Below are 21,327 nucleotides of genomic sequence, written 5' to 3'. Positions count from 1 at the left end.
TCAGGTTGGGTTAAACACAGTTTAACAGAACAGCAGCAGAAGAGAAAACAGATGGAGAACAAAACAGAACATACCAAAGCCCATAATTTCCAGTGCAATACTCACAGCAGATCCTGATGCCCAGCTCCCTCCCCAGCAGCCAAACTGCCCCCCAGCCCCGTCCCCACTTTATCCCCTGAGCAGGAGTCCCATGGGGTGGACCAGCCCTGGGGCTCATTGGGGTAACCTGTCCCAGCTGTGGGGTAACTGGTAACCATCCCAGCTGTGTCCCCAGCCCCAGGGGCCACCGGCTCCAGCTCCTCTCCCAGCTCTGGTGAGGATTAACTCTGTCCTAGCCAGAACCAGGACAACAAAAGAAAATGCTTCTGAGTGTCATGGTGTTTTGGACTTTTTGTGAGAACAGACTTTGTCACTTCTGACAGAGCCTCAATAGCCAGGACTAGAAAACAAAAGCATAAAAGACAGCAATCACCTTGTCAGGTCTCCACATTATGTTTTGACTTTAATGTTGTGGGATGGACAGAGAAGGGGAAGTGTGGGTTCAGTTCCTGTTTGGAATCAGAGAACCCATACAAGAGCTAAAACACAGCAAGGCCACAGTGAATGCTATGCTGGTGTTTATTTTGGGGACATCCTCTTCACGGGGCAGCAGATGAAGCAGGCCTCCCCTGGAAGAGGCAAATACAACGAATGCAGACACAAATGATTTTGCCACGGGTGGTTTCCACTCAGGAGTGCTCCTCTCCCGCTGTAGTGGCTGGCGGGGAGGCCAGGAGCGCAGTGCCGCCGGCAGCAACCGCCCACACTTCCCCAGAGCCGCTGCGCCATGACGCAGCGCGTGAGCCGCTGAGGAGCGCAGCTGGGTGTTATTAACATGCACACTAATCACCGTTCTGACCACACCACACTCCGCTCTGTGTGTTTGGGGCTGAAGCTCCTTCCCGCAGAGCAGCTGCGGGGTGCTCAGATGTGCCCCAGTGTCACCACCTGTCCCCTCCTGGGCAGGCAGATAACCACGGCCATCATCACACCGTGTGGCATTTCCGCCGGCGGCGATGGGGTGCCGGACGCCGTTACCGAAATCACCAGCTGTTATTCTTAGACATGTGCCCTTTGTACATTGCAACGTGCAGCCAACAACTGCCGCAATGATACCGGCGCCATTACCAGTACCGCAGCGCTGCAGCATCCTCCGGCGGTCACCGCGCTGCTGGCCGGCCTGCTCCCCACCTCCTGCATGCCTCGCGGCCACGCGCCCACCAACCGCCCTTTCCCGGGCTGCGAACTGGCATCCTGCCCTGCTGATCCCAAGTTCTTCAGCTGTGCTGTGCCAGGCTTTGGGATCCCCCGTCTCAGAGCTGGTGGGGAGCTACCAGCCCCAGCCAGGGGTTCGCAGTGCCGCTGGTCACGGCTCCAGCTGCCGCACCCACAGGTCCGTTCTCCTCTGTCTGAAGCGCTAAGGTGAGCTGGGCCCATTTAAAATCCCATTGTTATCTTCCATTTTCATTGCTAACGTAAAGGAGTTTGCTGATACTCTAGGGAGAACCTGCTCCTCACAGAGATGGCTCAGCAGCTCCATGTTTGACCCGAGCTACTTGGGCTGCACATCGCAGCCGCTGCGAACAAGCTCCTTCCCCGGGCAGAGCCGTCCCGGCGGGCATTGTTCTGTATTTGGGAAGAGAGGCAGGGGGAGATTTTCACCTCCCCGCTGCCTGGGCTGCACTGTGCTGTGGGCAATGTGATCATTTTGACATTTGATTTTATCCAAAATTAGGGTGAGAAGTGGAGACGCTGAGTAGTTCTGCGAGATTTCAGCTCAGGCAACAGCTAAAGGAGCTGTCCTGGCATTTCCAAATCTCAGTGTGAAATCCTGATTTGAAACCTTTCATTTCAAAATCCCATTTTAGAAGCACAATTTAGGGAAAGACATACCCTCCCACTGAAGCAATTCCAGGGAGAAATGTTTCAACTGACTTTAATACTGAATACGTAAGAGCTAAACACGCGATAACGAATCTGCCGATGCATGACTGCTGTTCTGCTTCTGCAGAGCAGCTCTTTCTCATCTCTCTTCCATAAAGTTCTGTATAGAAAAAGTAAATTGCAGGGAAATGTGGATGGATGCTATCAGAGGAACCCAATCTGAAATTCAAATGAACGCTCACAAACACCGACTGTGTCCTTTTTAATCAGCTCCTCTTGCAAGCTTAATTTGTATTGATCACGAGCATCTAAAGCTGGAGATTAACATCAGCCAGTGACCGCAAACCGCGCTGCTCTTGTTTGCAAACAGCCGCTTTTCACGTACAAACGGGTGGATTTTCCTGTCCTCAAGGGTAAAAAAATACACAGGAATAAAGTTTTTGCTGGATGGGGCATTCCAGAATATTCTGGAATGAGGTACCACCGCAAAGGGGCGGCAGCCTGGGCTGGCGGGATGGGGCAGGGAGAGTGGGACGGGTGGTGGGCGGGAGGGGGCTGCCTGCCCAGGGGGTTTGGGTGCCTTGTGCGAAGGGGACGGCACGCCTGAGGTGGCTGGCGAAGGGCTGGGGTGTGCATACCCTTTTAACAAGCTATATATTTTATGGTTGGACTGGATGATCTTTTAGGTCTTTTCCAATCTTGATAATAATTCTGAAATTCTGTGATTATTGCAAGCGGCCTCCCCCTTGCCCACTACTCCTGCATCCCTCTGGGCTTGGTTTCTTAGAGAGAACCAAAACGGGCAGCTTCTGGCATTTACTAGTGCTTTAAACCACTATTTTTCTAAAGCTAATACAGCAGAGAAGCCAATAAGCCCCTCACACAAGCTTTTCTGCTATTTAATAAAACCGCTGGTGACAAAGCCCTGTCCTAGGCCCCTCGCCAGGCGATGCCCAGCGGGTAACAACCCCTGAAGATGGGGTGCGGAAAAGGTCCCGAGCGCAGCGGGGCGGGCAGGCTGCCGGCCGCGGGTCTGGGGCGATGCCGATGGCAGGGCGCGGGGACACGGGGCGCAGGGACACGGGGCGCGGGCCGGCCCCTGCCGCGGCGGGAGCTGCTGCCCCTGAGAGCACCCACGTCCCCGGCCGCGCTGCTGCCCTGCGCCCGGGCAAGCAGGGGCCTGGCTCTCCCCACCCGACTGGTTGGCAGCCAGCACAGCACGTTGTTTAAAGTTTCCTCCGAACGAGCTCGTCTGGCTTCCCTTGGACACACAGCACTAAACGGGTTTGGTGCTTCTCTTCCCAGAGACGGGGACCGCAGCACCTTGAGTTAAAAAGGGCTCCATGCAGGGAGGGACAGGCAGCCACCCCTGCTAAGTGGCATTTTATCACCGTGCACGGGGCGACACTGAAAATGTCACGGAACGCAAGGAATTTCTGCCTAATACTCCGCTCTATCTTGCCGTTTATTATGCTGGCACGCCAGTAAAAGATGGTGTTTCCCTGCAGTTTCTTCGGGTCAGAAATTGTCTGTGCAGACTACACGTGTAGGTTGTGCCAGCCGGGGGTTTCTGCGCGGGGCTGGGGAGCAGGGCTGCCTGGGGCCGAGCCAGGGCCACCACTGCGACGGGCAGGGATGCGACCACATCCCCAGAACAGGCAGAGATTGCTGAAAGGCCACCAAATGACCCTCCCGAATGCACTTTCTCTGGGAAGGGATTTTTAATGATTCATTAACGGCCATAAATGTGAAAAAAACCTGTGAATTGGTAGCTGTCCTTGTCTCGTTCAGCTCTTTCACTGCACTTTTCACCAAAAAAAAATTACTATTCTTTCAGTTTTGAACACAATCAGTAGGAAATATCGGTCCATACACTCCAAGGTTCATTGCTGTCAGGCAGCCACTCATAAATATTCATTAGAGAATTAAAGAGCTATTAACAAGGGTGACTGCTGAGGGGCATTCATTAACTGTCTTCCACGAGAACTGAAATTTGCATTTTTCAGTGTGGAGATCCACTTTGTGAAATGGCACCTTGCGTGACAATACAATCGGAGATAGAACCCGATGTGACGGCAAGAAACGCCCATTTCTGACACACGGACGCTGCGGATTGCGCCGCCACACCTGTTTACGGAGCTGATAAAGAACACTTCCCGCGACCCTGACTCCCTCTGTCCTGCCCTGCATGCGTCGCCTGGCCCCGGCTCCCCGACCCACCTCTCCCCGCACCGCGGCGGCGCAGAAACTCATCTCCTTCCAGTAACCGTGATTCATCCCCATTTGCATATCAGGTCACTGCCTCCACGTTTCCTCTAACTAATTCCCCAGAAAGGCGCTTCACCCTGCTGTGCTGTATAATTACAAGCTGTGTTCACGTTTATCGCGGCGCGAGGCGTGCAGGCCCATCGGGACGGGGTGCCAGGGCGCGGCCCCGGCGGTGGCTGTCCCGCGGGCGGCTCCCCTGCGCCGGCGCAGGCGGAGACGACGGTGATGGGGGATTTTACACACGCAGACACAGCGTTGCAGGTGGGGGCTCTGCACGCGCTCTCCCCCTGCAGACAGGGGCTTTCGTTGTCACCTCACGCCCAGGCCTAGCGCAAGCGATACCCACCGGTCCCTTCAGCCATTGGGGTAGGGGCGCCATGCACCTTATCTAAGAAAACCAGGCAAGCCGGGGTCCGGAGGGGAGCAGGAGGACAAGGATCATGTTGGGGCCAGGGAAAGCAGGTTAACACGGCACGCGCTGCTGTTGAGATCTGCACGCCAGTCACTGCGGGAGGAGCTCCCGGCGTGTCGATTTAGGCGTGCGGCAGCCGTCCGACACCGGCAAGACAAATGGCCCTGCTGTGAAGCTGGTAATTTTCCTACAACTGCAGCAAATGGAAGCGCAGAAGGGAATCCCAGGGGAGGATCTGTTACATAAAGCAGTTATTTCTCAGCCTGAAAGGCGAGACAGGAATTGCATCCCCTAATGTCCCTCCTAAAGCATAACTCAATAATTAATATTTGCTCTTTAGCATTTGTAAAATAATGGCATCCAAAAATGGGGAACCCGGGCAGCCCGAGGTTCCCCTCAGCTGGGATTGTGCGCGATACGGCTTTACCCAGCAGATGAGTGGCTACTGGATTTTGGCCTGGGACTCCCAGAGCCCTGCAGGTCCAAGGGATCCACAAAATGTGGTTAAAAATGCAGGACTCTTGTCAGTGAACTGGAATTCCCTTGACTCTGATGGAGAACTTCTAGGGATCTGCACAAGGAAGGAAATACAAGAAATCAACGCAAGAGGCGTTGCCTTTGCTGTGAGGGTTATTTGGCGCTGCAGACCGCCGTCCTGGGAAGGGGAGAGGCACGGGGTTGGTGCAGAAGCTCCACCAGTGACCTGTTTCCCAGGTCGGAATCATGGTGGAGGGACGTTGCTGGGGGAGGAAGAGATCCACTGAGCAATGCCTGACTGCTGGGAGCCCTGCAGAAAACTGAACGCCCATTCTGCTGCTGTCAGTTAGCCATAACTTATTTCCTCAAGTCTCTGAATGGTTGTATTTAAAACTGCAAACTAACCATGGGCAGAACCTCTCATATTATATGTCTCTGTAAAGCCACAGCAAGCTATATATGTGTAAATATATATATGTGCATACACACACAAACCTTTTTTATTAAATAACATCTGGTACTAGTGTGCAGTGTGTGCTCTCTGCCAGTGTTTCACAAAACATCCTTCATGCACAAGACGTGGATGGACGGAAAAGAGTCACCTGGGCCCGGCGCTCGCTGCGGGGAGCAGCGGGGAGCAGGCAGGGCACCCTGGATGAGTCCCGCCAGCAGCGGGGCCCGGTCCCTGCCCTGCCTGCCATGGCCACGCTGCCGGCAGCATCACATGTCCCGCTTCGGGCATGTCCACGTGTGTGAGCAACCGGCGGTGGGGATGTTGCGTTCAGGTGTGATGGCATCCAGCGAGCATCTGCTGCTCTGCACCGGCACTGAACAAACGTGAACAGCCGTGCGCTGTGGCCCTGGGAAATAAGTAAATAAAGCTATTCCTCCTTCTCACAGGCGAATGACAGAGAAGCACCAACACACATACATTTTGGTCAAAATTGTGTCTGTCTTTATTCAGTTTTTTCAAAGATAAGGTTTGAGCCTACATGCTTTTGGGCAGCTCCCTAATGGATGAGTAAACCCAGGCCCCAGAACAAAGGCCGGCAGCCGACAGGATGCTGAGAGCTCATCTGAAGTCACGAAAGTTACGAAACGTTCTCTGACTTTCAGGAATGATTCAGGATTTCTGCATTTTTGAGGCAGACGTTTTTAGTTAGTCATCGACACGGTTTCAGCGATAGATTGCACTCTCAGAGCCTTGGCTCTCATTTCTAAATCCAGGCTTCGAAACTTCATCCCTGAATTACACATATGACCTATGGAGCTCCTTTTTTTTTCTCTACCTGAAAGCGATGTTGATCTCTACCTGGTTTTAGCTAGCAGAAAAACCTGAGAGCTGGGGTGACGTTCTCATCTGTCCCAAGGCACTGTTGGCGGCCCTCGCTGGGACGCTCTGGCAGGGCAGAGTCGCGGCTCCCGCTGCCGGACGTTGCGCATTTCCTCCAGGTGTTGCGTTCGCCCAGCCTCTTACCGCATGTAAGATCCCTACAAAACACAAAATGTTGGGATTAAATTAAATCCAAGAAAAGGCAACATTCAGAGTTAGCTTGATTGAATAGAAAGTTTTAAAGAAACACACATCACAAATGTAGAAACTAAAGAGTGTTTTCCAAATGTACATCCCTTCCAATCCCCTCAGTCGGCAGCAGGGACATCAGGAATCGGGGAGGACCATGGTGCTCGCCAACCCTGCAGCATTTCAGCAGGCGGCCCTGGAGCTCAGGGATGGGGGCCGCCGCTCCCGATGCCCGCCAGCCCCAGGCAGCCACGTTCAAGGGCTTAATTTCAGATCACAACACTGGCATAAAAGCCTGGCGTCCGTTACTTTGCCACGCGGAAATGCCATTCCAATTTGGCGTGCTTTATGGAAAGTTGTGGCGTTCAGAGTGATTTAATCTGTTCTTTGGCTGCGCAGGGAGCAACGCCAAAGGTAATCCACGCTTTGGAGTGGAGGGTATCTGAGAAAACCCAGTTCTCTGTGAGCAGAAATCTGGCAAATCTGAGGGTGTCCATTCAATGATGAAAGAAAAGCTGAGGGTGTCCCCAGCCAGTGTGAGTCAGGGATTTGCCTCAGACCAGACACCAGGATCCAAATTAGACTAATGAAATTAAAATATCGCACTTGCAGGTGAAGGTGTCTGTGGGCTGTTACTGTCTGGCCATGATGCAACCGTACAGGACCAAGAGTCCTTGCAGGTGAGTGTGAGAGGGCCCAAGGTACCGGCGGAGGGCAACCTCACCGAAGTCGTCTCCGGGGAGGAAACCCAGCCACGTCTCATGTGGCAAGGCTTGGTCTAATCCTGCACAGCATGCTGCGCAAGAGAAAGAATTTGAGGAGTATTTTATTCCTAACTAAAATAGGAGAACTCATAGTCTATTTCTAATTAGGTTTTGTTATTAAGCTGTTATCTGATGTGGAATGACAGACTCCTTTAAAAACATGCTAGAATGGAAAATCTGAGAGCTGAGAACTTTCACATGGCAGTTCAGTGAACTGCTGGCACTCGGGGTGAGCAGCACCCCGGTCCCTGACCCCGGGAGGGGGTCTGTCCCTGCAGGGCCCAGTGATGCTGGCTTTCCACCTCCTTTTCTCTCCTACACCATCAGGTACAGCCGTGTCCTGGGGCAAGGGACGGTCCCGCGGGGCAGCCGTGGGACTCCGTGTCTCCAGAGCATCTCACCCCGCCTCTGCCGGAGACCGGGCCAGTGTGACGCCACAGATGGAGGGGTGTGAGTTCTAGGGATGATTTTCTGGTGAGACAAGCCCTGACACACAGATGAGTAGCACTTTTTGTGGTGTAGCTTTTTCCAGGGAGCTCCCGCCAGCACTGCAATCCATGAAGGTGCCGAAGTCAGGGCATCCCGCAGCGGGTCGCTCCTTGCCACTCGGGAGAGGGGTGGGGGTCCTTCTGGGGGGTGGTCTGTTCGTCCCTGCTAATGCGAGCCAGCAAAGCCCACCTGCTCACAAATACCAACCGGTCCCGAGTAATCACCGTCATAGCATCGTCCCTCCCAGGCTCCCTGCCCGGAGCTGCCCCAGCTTAGCCAGGTTCACAGCAAAAGGTCTCGTAAAAGCCTGGATTTTGGCGAGGGCTTTCCCCCGCTGCCCTGAGGGCCATGCTGAACCTCCAGCACCTCCCTGCTCTGGGAAGCGCAGCAGTGAATACCGCCAGCGCTGCCTGCCAGCGGCAGCCCGACAGTGGGGCGCTCGCATGGCGCGCACGGTTCGGCAAGGCCAGCCGCAGAAACTCCCTGATAAGCCAGGTTCTGCCTTCCCCACCCCGCTTCCCCCTGAGCCCCGCGCCCGGGCAGGCAGCAGGCAGCAGCCCCGGGAGCTGCACTGGCACCAGCCACCAACCTGCAACTCAAATTCGGTAAATAAAGGGGCATGGGGGGGTGGTGGGGGGGTGTTTATTTTGCTTTTAATGGGAATTAATGCCCAGGCTTCTCTTGGCTTTTTCCTCAGAGTAATATATTGCATCACCCCCAAAGTGTGTAAGTAACAGACGGCGTAAAGCCAAGTCCATCTGTCTACAGGGGAAAACCAGACCTCACGGAGAATGCTGCAAGGGTTTCAGACTAGTTAGGAGAAGACCTCCCTTTGCTAGCTCACAGCTCAGACAGAACTAGGCTTAGCTAGTTAGGCACAGGCTGAGAGAGCTGGGGCTGTTCAGCCTGGAGAAGAGGAGGCTCCGGGGAGACCTGAGAGCGGCTCCCAGTGCCCAAAGGGGGCTGCAGGAAAGGTGGGGAGAGACTCTTCAGTAGGCCTGTTGTGACAGGACCAGGGGTGATGGTTTTAAAAGAGCGGGAGGCAGATTCAGGTTAGACAGAAGGAAGACATTTTTTATGCTGAGGATGGTGGAATACTGTCCCCAGTTGCCCAGAGAGGCGGTGGATGCCCCATCCCTGGAAACATTCCAAGCCAGGCTGGACGGGGCTGTGAGCAACCTGATCTGGTTGGAGATGTCCCTGCTCCTGGCAGGGGGGTTGGGCTGGGTGGCCTTGAACGCTCCCTTCTCACCCAAACCGTTCTGTGATTCGGTGATTCTATGTGGGCTCTTTGGTTTCCTCTTTCCTTCTGCTACAGGGGTTTGCAGGAAGAGTTTTCCCCTTGCAGAAGCAGAAGCAGAAGCAGCCAGGTGCCAGCAGCAAAGCAGTTAAAGTCCTGGCGGCGTGGGGATACGCATGCCGAGCAAACGCATTTCTATTTTCACAAGAGAGAAGGCAATGCAAATACACCAATGCAGTTTACACAATAGAGAAGGGAGGGGAATATCTCCATTATCAACCACTAATTTTTCCAGACAAAGAAGTCTTTTCTGTAGCCCAGTAATCCTCTGATGCACCAGCCGTATATAATTGACACTTCTCAATTATACACCTATAGAAGCTCAAGGTTAGTTCTTGTTTAGCTAGTTTTCAAGCCAATGTGCCAGCTTTCCACATTTTCCATTACCCCATGCCTTACGTATTGCTAATGCCTCCATTAGGAAATTACACACACGCTAATTACGGCACGCCGGGCCTGCCTGCGCGGCTCCCCCGCCCCGCCGACTGCATGAGCGGCTGAGCATCCACGAAAATTCCTCTGCGCTATTCAGGCATGACTTCCCTGTTCAGAAATCAGCTCCAGGCTCCCCGATCGGTGATTTTCCATTTCCTCCCCAGGCAGGTCTTGCACAATGACCCCGGCGCAGCTCCGTCTTTGCCTTCGCGATGGCGTTGGCACCACCCAAGCCCTTCCACGCTCAGAGGCGACAGCAGCCAGCCCTGGGAGCGAGCATCCACTCCCGCTGTGCCAGGAGCAGCCGGGTCCCCGGGCCGGAGGCGATCCCGCAGGGCAGGGCATGGTGGTGGCACCCGTCCCCAGCACGAGGCCCTGCCAGGTCAGGAGGGCAGAACGCGCCCACCAGACACCATGAACGCCATGGGACATAGATTTCTACGGGCGCCAGCTCCAAACCCCTGGCTCATCGGGGTTTTGCATCACTCATGTCTTTTGCGTGAGAGGGGATTGAAAACAGTTTTGAATTCTGCATTGTGACCAGCGCCGTCCCCAAACCCCTGGGTCTGGCGGGCCAGCAGCGTCCCGGCCGGCGTGAGGCTCCTGGGGATGCCGGCAGCTGCGGGAGGCTGCGGGGCAAGACGCAGCACCCGACTGACGGAACCAGGCTTTGTGTCACTGTGACAAAGACCAAGTGCTACTCAAGAAACAAACAGCCGGTTAAAATCGTTTTGGCACAGGTGGTGAGGCGCAAGGGCTTGCTCCCCTCCTGCAAGCTCCCGGCCGCGTGGGGGCCGGTGCTGCTCTGGCGCTGGGAAAAGGTGTGCCGAGAGGGTAAAAAGCCATTTCTCTGTGTATGTTACTGCTGGTTTAAACAAATAAATAAAGTCAGCGCGGCTGAGCTCGGAGATAGTCCTGATATCAGTTCTGTGCTCTGTGAGCGGCCGGGAAAGGAGCTCGGTCAGAACCGGCAAAAGCCACTGAAACAAATTATTCACCCCCTACACACACACAGAGCTGCACTCCGCTTTCATGGAGGATTTAGCCACGTTGCTGCTCTCACCAGCAGAAATCAAGGGGCTCATTGCTTGTACCGGCACTGAGCTCACTGTCTGCCACAGACCCGCGTTGGCTTAAGGAGCCCAGGCTTTATTTTTAGATCCATTTATATGTCTCTCATGTTAATCTCTCCTCGTTTCATCTGTTTTTTGCACTTTGTTCTGATTCTAGCGATAGGCAAAAAAATCATCAGTTTTAGAAAATCCCATCCCCAAACCCCAGCACCGCCTGTAATTGACCACAGCAAGAGCAAATGCAGACACGGGGGAAACTATTTATAGCTCAGATAAACAGGCAGAGGTTGTGCTTAGCGAAAGGAAATGGAAAAATAGCGCTCAGGCGCAGACCTTGAACGCGTTGCCCTTGCCTGGGCTCGGGAAGGCTGGCAGGTTGGCGCTGTCCCTGCCAGGCCATGGGGATGGGGACAGGGATGGGGACCAGGTCCCCACAGCGTGGCTGGGGATGGGGACGTGGGTGCAGCCACCGCTGGGCACCAGCCAGGGTGTTGGCTGTCAAGGGCGTTTCTGGCTTCACACAAATGCTGAGTGGGAATTTTGTTTCTCCCTAAAAACTGGATGGGAGAAGAGAAGGACATCCTGCCCCAGCCTGCCGCGCATTGCTGCTGCGTGACTCAGCGGGGCCGCAGGGCTCTAACCTGCCTTCGGCAGGGACGGGAGGGAGGATGCTAGGGACGCTGTCGGCCAGACTAGCAGGAACAAAGGTATTTATTCACAGCATACAGAGCGCAGCTGTGTGTCGCATTACCTTTGAACAACCCTAAACGCATTAAGTAGAACTAATCCAGCTGAGTTTCCCAGGAAGAAGGAATGCACATGTACGTCTCAATCGGGGGTTTCCCTCAGCTTCTGTGCCCTCAGACTTTTGGAGCTCAGAGTTTTTATTTCATCCTCAGTGTTGCATCAAAGAGGCCCAGCTGGGGCTAGCTGCTGCAGCGGAGTGGGATCTGCTGAGCCGGGAGCCATGGGGAGGGCAGCCCTAGGCAACCCCATGGCATGGCACGGTATGGCATGGTGTGGCACAGCACGGCACAGCACGGCACGGCACCACCCCGGCAGCGGCTCCCTGGGGTACCTCGCCATGGGGGATGGGGGATGCCCCGTGCCTGTCCCGCAGCAGCCACAGCAGGGTGTGACGCTCTCCAGACTTCCCAAAACTGCCTGCAGCATCCATCCTGGGTTGATCAGCTTGTCAGGAGCTCTGGGCAGGGAGCGTGGTTCTAACTGAAAATAAGCCGACTGCTTCCCATTTTCTTAGCCCGCTTGAAGCCAGCATGAGTCCAGTCAGAGGGTTAATCCCTGAATTTCAGACCCAGGGAACAGGGCTGTGGTAATTCTTTCCTGTAGATTTGCTAATTTAATTTTTCTTGTCTTGAGACATCAAAGCAGAACCTCCAGAGGAGAACTTCCTAATCAGCAAAGAGAAAAGGAAATCACTTATTTAGGGGGAAGGATGCAGACATACCAAAGGGAAACATTTCCATATTCTTTTTATAGCTACAAAAAACAACTTTAAAGAGTGGGTCTCCTAAAATCTATGTTTATGGCAAAGAAACGGAGTTTTGGGACCCTTCTGTGTAGTTGTCTTCTTCTCTGTACTTATAAATGAGAACATCAGTAAGATGAGGTGAACTGGAACATCTTTTCCTTGTTCAAAATATTTTACATTATCGATTGGAAGAGGAGGAAGGAAGCCAGGAAGAAACAAAGCACTCGTGCAGAGTGCAGAGCCAACCCTTAGATTGAATCTCGTGAGCACTGAGTTGGTCCTGCAGTTTCTGCGTGGCCCGTGAGCAGTTTTTGGACTCCCTAACTCCAAAGAAATCCAAGTGTAGAGCCCCCGTGTCCCATCGTGGCACACAGATGCCAGCCTGCAGTACACAGCAAAGTGCTAGCCAGAGAAGTTTCCAGTGGAAACCACAACTTAATGGTATCAACAAGGATAAAAAATGTATTTAGTAGAGCTATACGAGAATCTCTCCCTGCTAACAACCTGCTGACTCTTACGGGCGTAACAGCCCAGCCGCTTGCTGCTGGGCTCCGGGGACTGCCAGAAGATTTCAGATGTAATCCAAAACTTGAAATTTAGCACCAACTAAAGCAGGCCGCAGGGTCCTTGGAGCCGCAGCGTCCTTGGAGCCGCAGCTAATGACTTCTGGGTGCTGCAGGGGTGGCTGTGGTCTGAAAGCTGCTGGGACATGTTTTAGCCTTGCACAGACGCCTGTGGCAGCCATAGATTTAAACTGGAGTTTCACAATGGGCTCTCCCAGCGCTACCGCCCGGCATGCAAACACGGACAGGCCGGTCTCCGCCGCTGGTGCCGGCATGACGCAGCGCTGGCCGACAGCCACCCACTGTGGGGACGGCGTCAGTTCTTGCAGTGGCATCCCCGACGTACGGCAGTGAATTTCCAAACCAATTAATCTACTGCACAGCAGTCGACGGCAGCACCATTATTTCCAGCCAGAGGTGTGAGGACATTAAATTTACCTCTTCTTTTACGATGTCAGTTTTCAAAGATTAAATTGGGGCCGTCTAATTCAACTCAGCGGGTAGAAAGGTGCTGTTGGCAGGGTGCTCCAAAAACGGTGCGAGTTCGGAGGCGCTGCCGAGATCTGCTGGGAGCCACCCAGCCTTCTGCCGGGATGGCCGGGGTTTCGGTTCAACCCCGCTCTGCCCGCCGTGCCGCTGCGGCGGCTGCTAGAGTCGCTTGTAATCTAAAATGCAGGAGGACGAGGGAGGGTGATCACAGGAAAGTCACACCAAATTTAACAGAGAATGAAAGCATTTCCCAAGCAGGAGGTTCACCTGCATAGCACTGTGTAGCTAATTGCAGAAAGGTGACATTCATTTCTGTTTACGTCACAGCAATATAATCTTTGTTGCTTTTCATGGCTTTGAGACTGATTTCTACAAAAACTAAACTTTCTTTGCAGCACTTGCTGAGCTGCATGCTTATTCCGAACACAAAATACAGCTGTATAAATTACACATTAGCAGTGACTCATGAGGAAAACTGCTAACGGCGAGGGGTGGCTGAGAAAGCAATTACCCAAGAAATCCTGCAAATTGGGAACATCACGGGACAATCCCAGCACGGATCTGAAGGCCTAAAATGAATCATGGCGCCCTGTCCCGGCAGGGACAGCCACGCTGCGGGAGCGCAGGGCAGAGCTCCTGGCTGGAGGCGCACGGAGGGTTCACAGTGTGACGCCCAAAGTGTGTCAGTTTAGGCAGTTTCATGGCGCTCGCCCTAACGTGCAGCAATTGGGGCGCCGGGCAATGTCTCTGGGAACGCCAGACGTCGGGGCGGCACCGCCACCTCGGTCCTGTTCGGACAGCCTGGCAGGCAGGGCAGGGCTGAGCTGGCCGCCAGCCGCGCTGGGGAGGCCGTTGAATTCCCCAGCCTCCCTTTTATTTACCAAAATTTCTCCAAACGGTATGTGAGCTGGAACCTCCCCAGGTGTCTCCTGGCTGTCTCTCATCCATCGCACCAGATAACAGCACGCTGCTAAAAGTGCCCAAAGAGCTGAGGGGTTTGTGAGATGCCCTTTCAAACACCCTTCTCCTGAACTGCTGGCTCGAACAGCGAGTGTCTCCTTCGGGGTGAGGAGGCTGTGCTAACGAACCCAAGGGGAACCCTTTTCCACACTAGGTTAATGTAAAGAACAGCAGCCCCATGGACCAGAAATGCACATTTGCCTTGGTTTCACCCCAGCCTGCTTTCCCAAAAGGTGGTTTGGTGTGTCACAGCGCTTTGGACATGCTATGCTACCATCTCCTACCGCCTGCAGACAAGAACAGAGAGCAACTTCATTCTTTTTTTGGTAACAAACCCAATGACTTCACTAGAAGTATAATGCATCATGCTTTCCTCTGTTGGGAAAGTACCACGTAGACTCCAGCTGCTTCCTGAGTAAGCGAAAATGCCGGTGCCCAGCCGAGCGGCCGGCCCAGGATGGGGGCCAGGGGGTTATTTCCTCCGGGATGCGCTCAGCAGCGCAGTGGCTCCCGGCCAGTAAATACTGCAGAGGTGAGCGACCAGGAATCATAGAATCATAGAATCATAGAATGGTTAGAGTTGGAAGGGACCTTCAACGGTCATCTAGTCCAACCCCCCTGCCAGGAGCAGGGACATCCCCCACTAGATCAGGTTGCTCAGAGCCTCATCCAGCCTGGCCTTGAACGTTTCCAGAGATGGGGCTTCCACCACCTTGCTGGGCAACCTGGGCCAGTGTTCTATAACTCGCATCGTAAAAAACTTTTTCCTAATATCCAATCTAAATCTACCCCCCTCTATTTTAAAACCATGAACCCTCGTCCTATCGCAACAGGCCCTACTGAACAGCCTCTCCCCATCTTTCTTGTAGGCCCCCTTGAGGTACTGGAAAGAAACCACCTTGGTTTCTTTTTCCTTTTTCTCATTTCACTCACATCCAAAAGCAGCATCCCAACTCTTTTTCCTGGTCTGTAACCCGTGCCTTCACCAAGGATCGGCTGAGCCTGCGATCTCCTCTGCCCCAGTGAGAGCAGCTGACCCGTCGGCCTCAGCTCCCCTGCCCACGCTGCTCCCATCCCATTCTTTGCAATGAATTAAAAAAAAAATCACAAAAATGCATTTAAGTGAAGCTGCATTTTTCCAAAAAGCCAACCTCATCTTTCACAGGAAAACAATCTTCAGTGAGCTCCAATTCAGCTTCATTACAAAAAAAAATGTCTATTTTATGCTTTACAGTAAGGAAAAGACTGTCGGCGTTTCCAAACAGAGCCTTAGCCCTGACAGCAGTTCATGAGCAGAAGCACAGCTCTCAGTCGCGGAGCTCACGCCCCAGCCGGCACGGCTGCAGCGCTGGGGCCACGGGCCGGCGCGGCGGCCAGCCTGCGGGGTGGCTACAGGAGCCCGCGCTGGTGGCCGGCCCCAGGCAGGGCGCACGCTGCCGGCGCACCGCAGCCTGCCCCGGCCCGGCGCAGCGTGTCTGGCGGCTCACGTGGAGTTGGCCAGAGCTTGCGTAGCTGCAGGTGTTATAAATGGACACAAAATGATCCGGCCAACTTTTTTCTTTTTATTCTCGCCAACCTATTGGTTGAAATCTTCTGCATCAGTGAATTCCAGGGAGATGCAATGCTCTGCGAGAACGTTTCTTCTATCGGTTCTAAATGTACTGACCCTTCCATTTGTACTTGGCCTCTTGAAAAATACTGCTGTTAATTATTATCATTACTGGATCATAGAAAAAGTCCTGAATTTTAACCATTAAATTTAACTGAGAAAGAAGAGCAACTCAAAACCTTGGAAAATTACATGGATCTCCAGTGTGGCTCTTTAGAAGATTTATTAAAAAAATCTACTTAAAAATACATTATATTGTCTTATCTTGTTTTGATCTTTTAAGTCAATTGGTTTATCCTTGGAAATCAACAGACCACCAAGAAAATGCAGTTCTGTTCTCCACATCTAATGCAGAACACATGAATAAAAGTAATTATCAAGGCCACCGGCCAGGTGGAAAATTCTGTTCATTTTATCTCTGCCGTGAAAGCTGGAGTCTCAAACACTTTCAGACATATGAGAAATTCCCCTCTGTTACGCTGGATGCTCTTCAGTGGCGGAACAATGAGAACTATCAAAATTGCCCCCCTCGGCAGAGCGACGGCGCGCTGACTTCCCTGACGCCAAGCGCGTGCGTTGCCTACATCGCATTTACAGCCCAAAAATGAAACCTGCCCTTGGGATCCATCACCAACGAATGTTTGACGAGCACTTTGGATACCACCAAAAAAACCAATCAACCAAAAAACACCCCAAAAAACCCAAGTCACGCTAACTACTCTGACCAGAAGTGAGAGCAGTGGTGCACGGGGCGGGCGCTGAGCGTGGGCCGCGTGTCGAAATTGCGAGCCGATGGTGTTGAAGCGTGAGGCTGGAGCCCGAGTGGAGCCGTGCCAAGGTGAAGCCCTGAGACTGGCAGAGCTGGAAGGAGACAAGTGACCTGGAGACTCCCCGAGAAGGAGTCACGGCCCCCGGGGAGCTGCAGCGACGCAGCCGGGGTGGCACGTGTGGGTGAGCTGGTTCAAGGCTCAGAAGTACCAACTGCCCGTTATTTTTGTATTATTCTTAAATTTGATGTGTATTTGTAACTTGGCCCTCAGAGGCTCCCAGGCTGAGCAGGCACAAACACGCGTGTGCTGAACGCAGCGTGGGGGGAGGATCACGTACACGTGCGGCACACGGGACCAGGCGCCTTTCAGGTCTGTTTACACATACTGCCGTGATACAAAATCAATCGTCAGGAAAGCAAACACTCCGGCCTCGCGTTCCCCGCACTGCTGAGTGGGACGGTTACTCTGGCTTTCATTGCTAGCAAAAGCTTTCTTTCGATGTCCTTTGAAAGCACGTCGTTTGAACTACAGCGTTCTCCCCAAGGCTGCTGCTTGCATCACCCTCCCAGCAGCTGAGAAACTTGCGATTCAATTCCAGGCTGCAAGGGAAACGCTCATTGCAAATCAATGTGCTTTAAGCAAGATAGACCTGGAAACTATCTAGGAAAAATCAAGATCTGCAATTTCCCCCTAAGCTCTCAGCACTCTCATGCACCTCCGCAGGTCTGCAGTACTTAGACATAGTTGCTGCTGCTGCTGCAAATAAAAACCACAGCGTACTGGGCCATCACACACACACGGCTAAACATAACACCTGGTGGAAAATGGCACCGAACAAGGCGGGCATGGCGTGGGATAAAACCAAGAGAAATAAACCCCCCCCATAAATAAATAAACAAGTAAATAAAAGGTGGCCACTTTCCTTTCCCAAGTTCCCACAGAGTATTTCAAAATGTGAGTGACTGCAGAATTTGCAGAGACAGCAGAACAGGTTTTGGGGCAGCTGTTAGGCAGAGGTGCAGGTAAGCCCCCCGAGCTTTCCAGCTGTGCTTTGCCATCACGCGGCGCTGCTCCCCCCTCCACCTGCTCGGGTTTGCTGGCAGGGAAAGCAATCGTGTAGGAAGGGGAGCGTAGGGCGGCCGTTTGGCCCCAACCCCGAGAGCTGTGCCCAGGCATGAGCAGGGCCCCGGGGTCCCCATCTGCCCGTGGGCGCTCGGGGCCCCCTCCACCCGCCCGCTTGGCTGCTTTCTCTTGCTTTGGGAGATAAAGCAGCGGGCGGAGGGGAGACCCGGCCAGCGCCACGCGTGTGCCTGCAGCACCGAGCATGCGGTTGCTCGTGCACCGTGCTCCTCGATGTCCTGCTCCGGCCGGGGTCTCCAGGATATGGCAGCAGGACATCGGCATTGGGGACCAACGGAGAGGAGCTCTCCGTTGGGAGCCTGCGGGAACAGGCGCCAGAGCCCTTGTCCCAAACGCACGGCTCACCCCTGCGCCAGCGCGGGGCAGGACCCGCCCAGCTGTGCCCTTGGCCGCTGCAGGGCAGCCCCACGCCTGGGCGGCTGGAGCAGAGCGAGGGCGGAGGGCTGGCTGTGCCGGGGCCGCGGGGTCCCGGCCGGGCATCTCCATCGCTCCCCATCGCCCAGAAGCAGAGGTCTTCCCGAGGGCTTAGGAGCTCAAAGTATCTTCCACTCTGCTACAGCCCCCAGCAGCAGCCAAGCACTTGACTGCTGCAGCCAACTGCAGTCAGATAACGGGATTTTGGGGTCAGAAGCGTAACTGCATCCTGCTCAGCCGCAGGGACGTCGGGGCAGGGCCAGCGCCCACCTCCACAGACACCGGGGAAAGCTTTTCCTTTGGGCCTGGATCCTGAGCAGGAGTCTAAGTGAGAGTGAGCAGTAACACCACCGTGTTGAGCAGCAGCCTGGAGAGCAAACCTTGGTTTGTCCTCATACAGAAAGAATTCATTCCTTCACTGCCGCAGAGGCACCGTTTGCTCATCCCTGTTACAGTGGGGGTGTTTTTCCCATGACAGCCCTTGAACCCGGGCTGCAGTTGGCACCAGAAGCATTCCCAGTGCTGGGAGCAGTTGCCGGAGCTGACATTTATCCCTGCAGTCCTGCCCGCGCAGATGCCATTTCTAACCTCCATCTCCTGCTCTGGGGGAAACGCCTGCCAGCGACCAGCAGAGCAGCCTTCGAGGGTCTCCGAGCAATCGCCAGCGATGCTCGTCCTCACCAGCGATGCTCATCCTCCCCGGCGCGGGGCACGAGCCAGGTTTGGGTAGGGAGCTGGTAGCCCCGCTCATGTCACCACTAGCCCCTTGGGTGCCCCGTGCCCAGCGCCCGCTGCAGTGGGGGCACACGGAGCCCAGCTGCTGCCACACATCCCGCTCGTCGGCGACAGGCATTTTCTGTTATGGTGGAGCCTATTTTAAGCTCACCTGTTGTGGGCAGCGTCCACAGCAAGCTCTAGGTCGGCATTTTTGAGTATCTGTCTCCTCTGCAGCGGCAGGGGCATGGAGCCCGGCACCCTCTCTCGCCTGGTGCCGTTTCCATTTTGCAGGGGGCAGCTGAGGCACAGGCACATTCAGACACCATCGGCATCAGAAGCTAAAAGCTGTCGGTGCCACTTACAGAGTATCTGTCACCAAAGATCGCAGCACCCGGCCCCTGCCTGGAGCTCTGAGCCCCAGCCAGAAAACCTACACCAACCAGCCAACCTTCTCTCGTTTCATTAGTGCTCGTTAGGGGGTTAGCACTGGCACGCGGGAAGCTCTGCCAGCTGGATGTGGTATTTAAATAGCACAATTATAGCGTGCGCACACGCACACACACACTAAATAACCACCAAATTTATCACAAACAAGCATCTGCCTCAGGGAGCTCACATCCACGGAAAAAGAAACCGGCCGTGCAGAGAATCACAGCCAAGCTTTGGGTGCCGTGTCCCCCCGGTGCCCCCTGCAGCCACCCTCATTTCAGAAATACCCTCAGATGAGGGAAAAAGAAACAGAAACAGCACCCCGCATACGGTGAGGCACAAACTCGGGGGGTCTCGCAGCCCATGCCCTGCTCTTTTTCTGCCCCTGGGATGTTTTACCAAAGCCAGGCCCAGCATCCCTGTGACAGCCTGTCCTGAACCCGCAGCTGGGTTCTCTGCCTCTGGGCTCGCTGCTGCTGCAGCCCCACAGGCAGCCCCGCGAGGCGTGCACGCGTCTGCGTGCCTGGGCACACACCTGCACACACAGACACGCACAGAGGCATGCACACGCCTGCACACACACGCACACGCTTACAAACATGCATACGCACACGCATGCACACAGGCACGAAGACACGCTTCCGTTGCAGCCGATCTCAGCTGCCGCAGGGGCCTGGGGCTCGCCCCGTGCCGTCAGCCCAGCAGAGGGGCAGGGGCTCGCTCCCCCCCGGCCCCCAGATCCCCCGCAGCCGCCCCCCGCCGTACCCCAGTGCTCTGCTGATGGGGGCTGGCTCTGCACCCAGACTGACCCTCAGCCAGCAGCCGCTCTGCGAAATCCTGCACGCTCCCTCGCTGCCCAGAGCTGCCCCGGCAGGATTTTTCCTGTATTTCTCACAGTGGTGCCTGCAGCCTGAATGGGGCCATGGCAGCTCCGAAACGGAGAGGTTTGGTAAAAAGCTGCCTGTGTTCCCCACAGCTGATTTTAACTCCCTGTAAGACAAAGGCTTCCCGGACTGCGTCGTGCCCCTCGCCATGCCGTCCCTTGGTTAGCTTTGCTGCAGTGCCCGGCGGGTGCCCAGCTCCCAATTCCGCCGGCGTTCCTCAATGCCACGTGGCAGCGAGGCCAGCACGGCACCAGCGTCGGCCTTTCCCGGGTGCTGTGAGTCACTGACCTGTCCTTCCCAACACGCGGGTGACAAATACTGTGGGAGAGGGAGACTCCCAGGAGGGAGAGCGGTGGGTTTGTCTCTAAAGACCGAGTTTTGAAAAGTCTGGCTGCAGGGAGGCTGTCTCACCTCCCTAGGAAACCAGGCACTCTGCGGCCGATGTCCCCGCAGACGCCGTGCACACAACGCCCCAGCGCCCCTTCCACACGGCTCGGGGTGGGACCGCTGGTCATCACCATCCCTTTGGTGGGCGTCAGCTCCCCCCCTGCCCAAGCACGGGGGGACCGGTGTCAGGGACAAGCAGCCCAAGATGCTCCAGCGGCCCTGGCCCACCCGCCAGCCCTGTCCTCCAGTGGCCGTCCTCCGCCCGCGACCCCACAGAGCTGGACACAGGGCACGCGTGGGGCCCTGGGGCGCGGCGTCAGGCAAAACATTTTTCAGCCAGAGATCTGAGTTTGAACAATCAGTTTTTGAAAGAAAAATGTTCACCAGGGCTAATAATGATTTGTACAGGCATCAGCTGTTGAAAATTTATGTTGTAGCTCTCAAAATACAGGGAGCACAACTCCGTGCAGGACTCGGGCCGCTCCACTGGGATGATCGCGGGTCACATCTGGGTGGTGAAACACCACACTGCATGTAAAGCGTCCGAGGAAAAGAAACCAGCCCAAACCCTGCTTTTGCATAGTACACACACTCAGTTGCTGCATATGGGCACGGAGGGGGCTGGGTTTTGGCAGAAAGACAATTTCTAAGAAGGAGTTGCTTTCCCTGTCCTAGCCTCTCTCCCCTGCGCCGGCTTGTGATGGCTATTTGGGGGAAGAGGGGCACGTGCCAGCCGCAGCGGCCGCTGTGTATGCAGAGGAGCTGGCGCTTCCAGGGGAATGCTGCCACTGAGCAATGACCTCCTGCTGC

At 54.7% G+C, this 21,327-nt stretch overlaps 1 protein-coding gene across 1 annotated transcript in view; it reads right to left on the bottom strand.

Moving 5' to 3' along the window:
• Window positions 1-6,012: 6,012 nt before the first annotated feature.
• Window positions 6,013-21,327, bottom strand: part of PWWP2B (PWWP domain containing 2B) — a 60,606-nt gene continuing 45,291 nt past the window's right edge. Inside the window, exon 3 of the mRNA XM_086752581.1 lies at window positions 6,013-6,571. The gene's annotated coding sequence lies outside the window, so the exon portion shown is untranslated. The remainder of the gene's footprint in view (window positions 6,572-21,327) is intronic.

Source organism: Chlamydotis macqueenii, chromosome 7, assembly GCF_036417535.1.
Source record: "Chlamydotis macqueenii isolate bChlMac1 chromosome 7, bChlMac1.mat, whole genome shotgun sequence".
Lineage (NCBI taxonomy): Eukaryota > Metazoa > Chordata > Aves > Otidiformes > Otididae > Chlamydotis > Chlamydotis macqueenii.
This window is presented reverse-complemented; position numbering and strand designations above follow the sequence as displayed.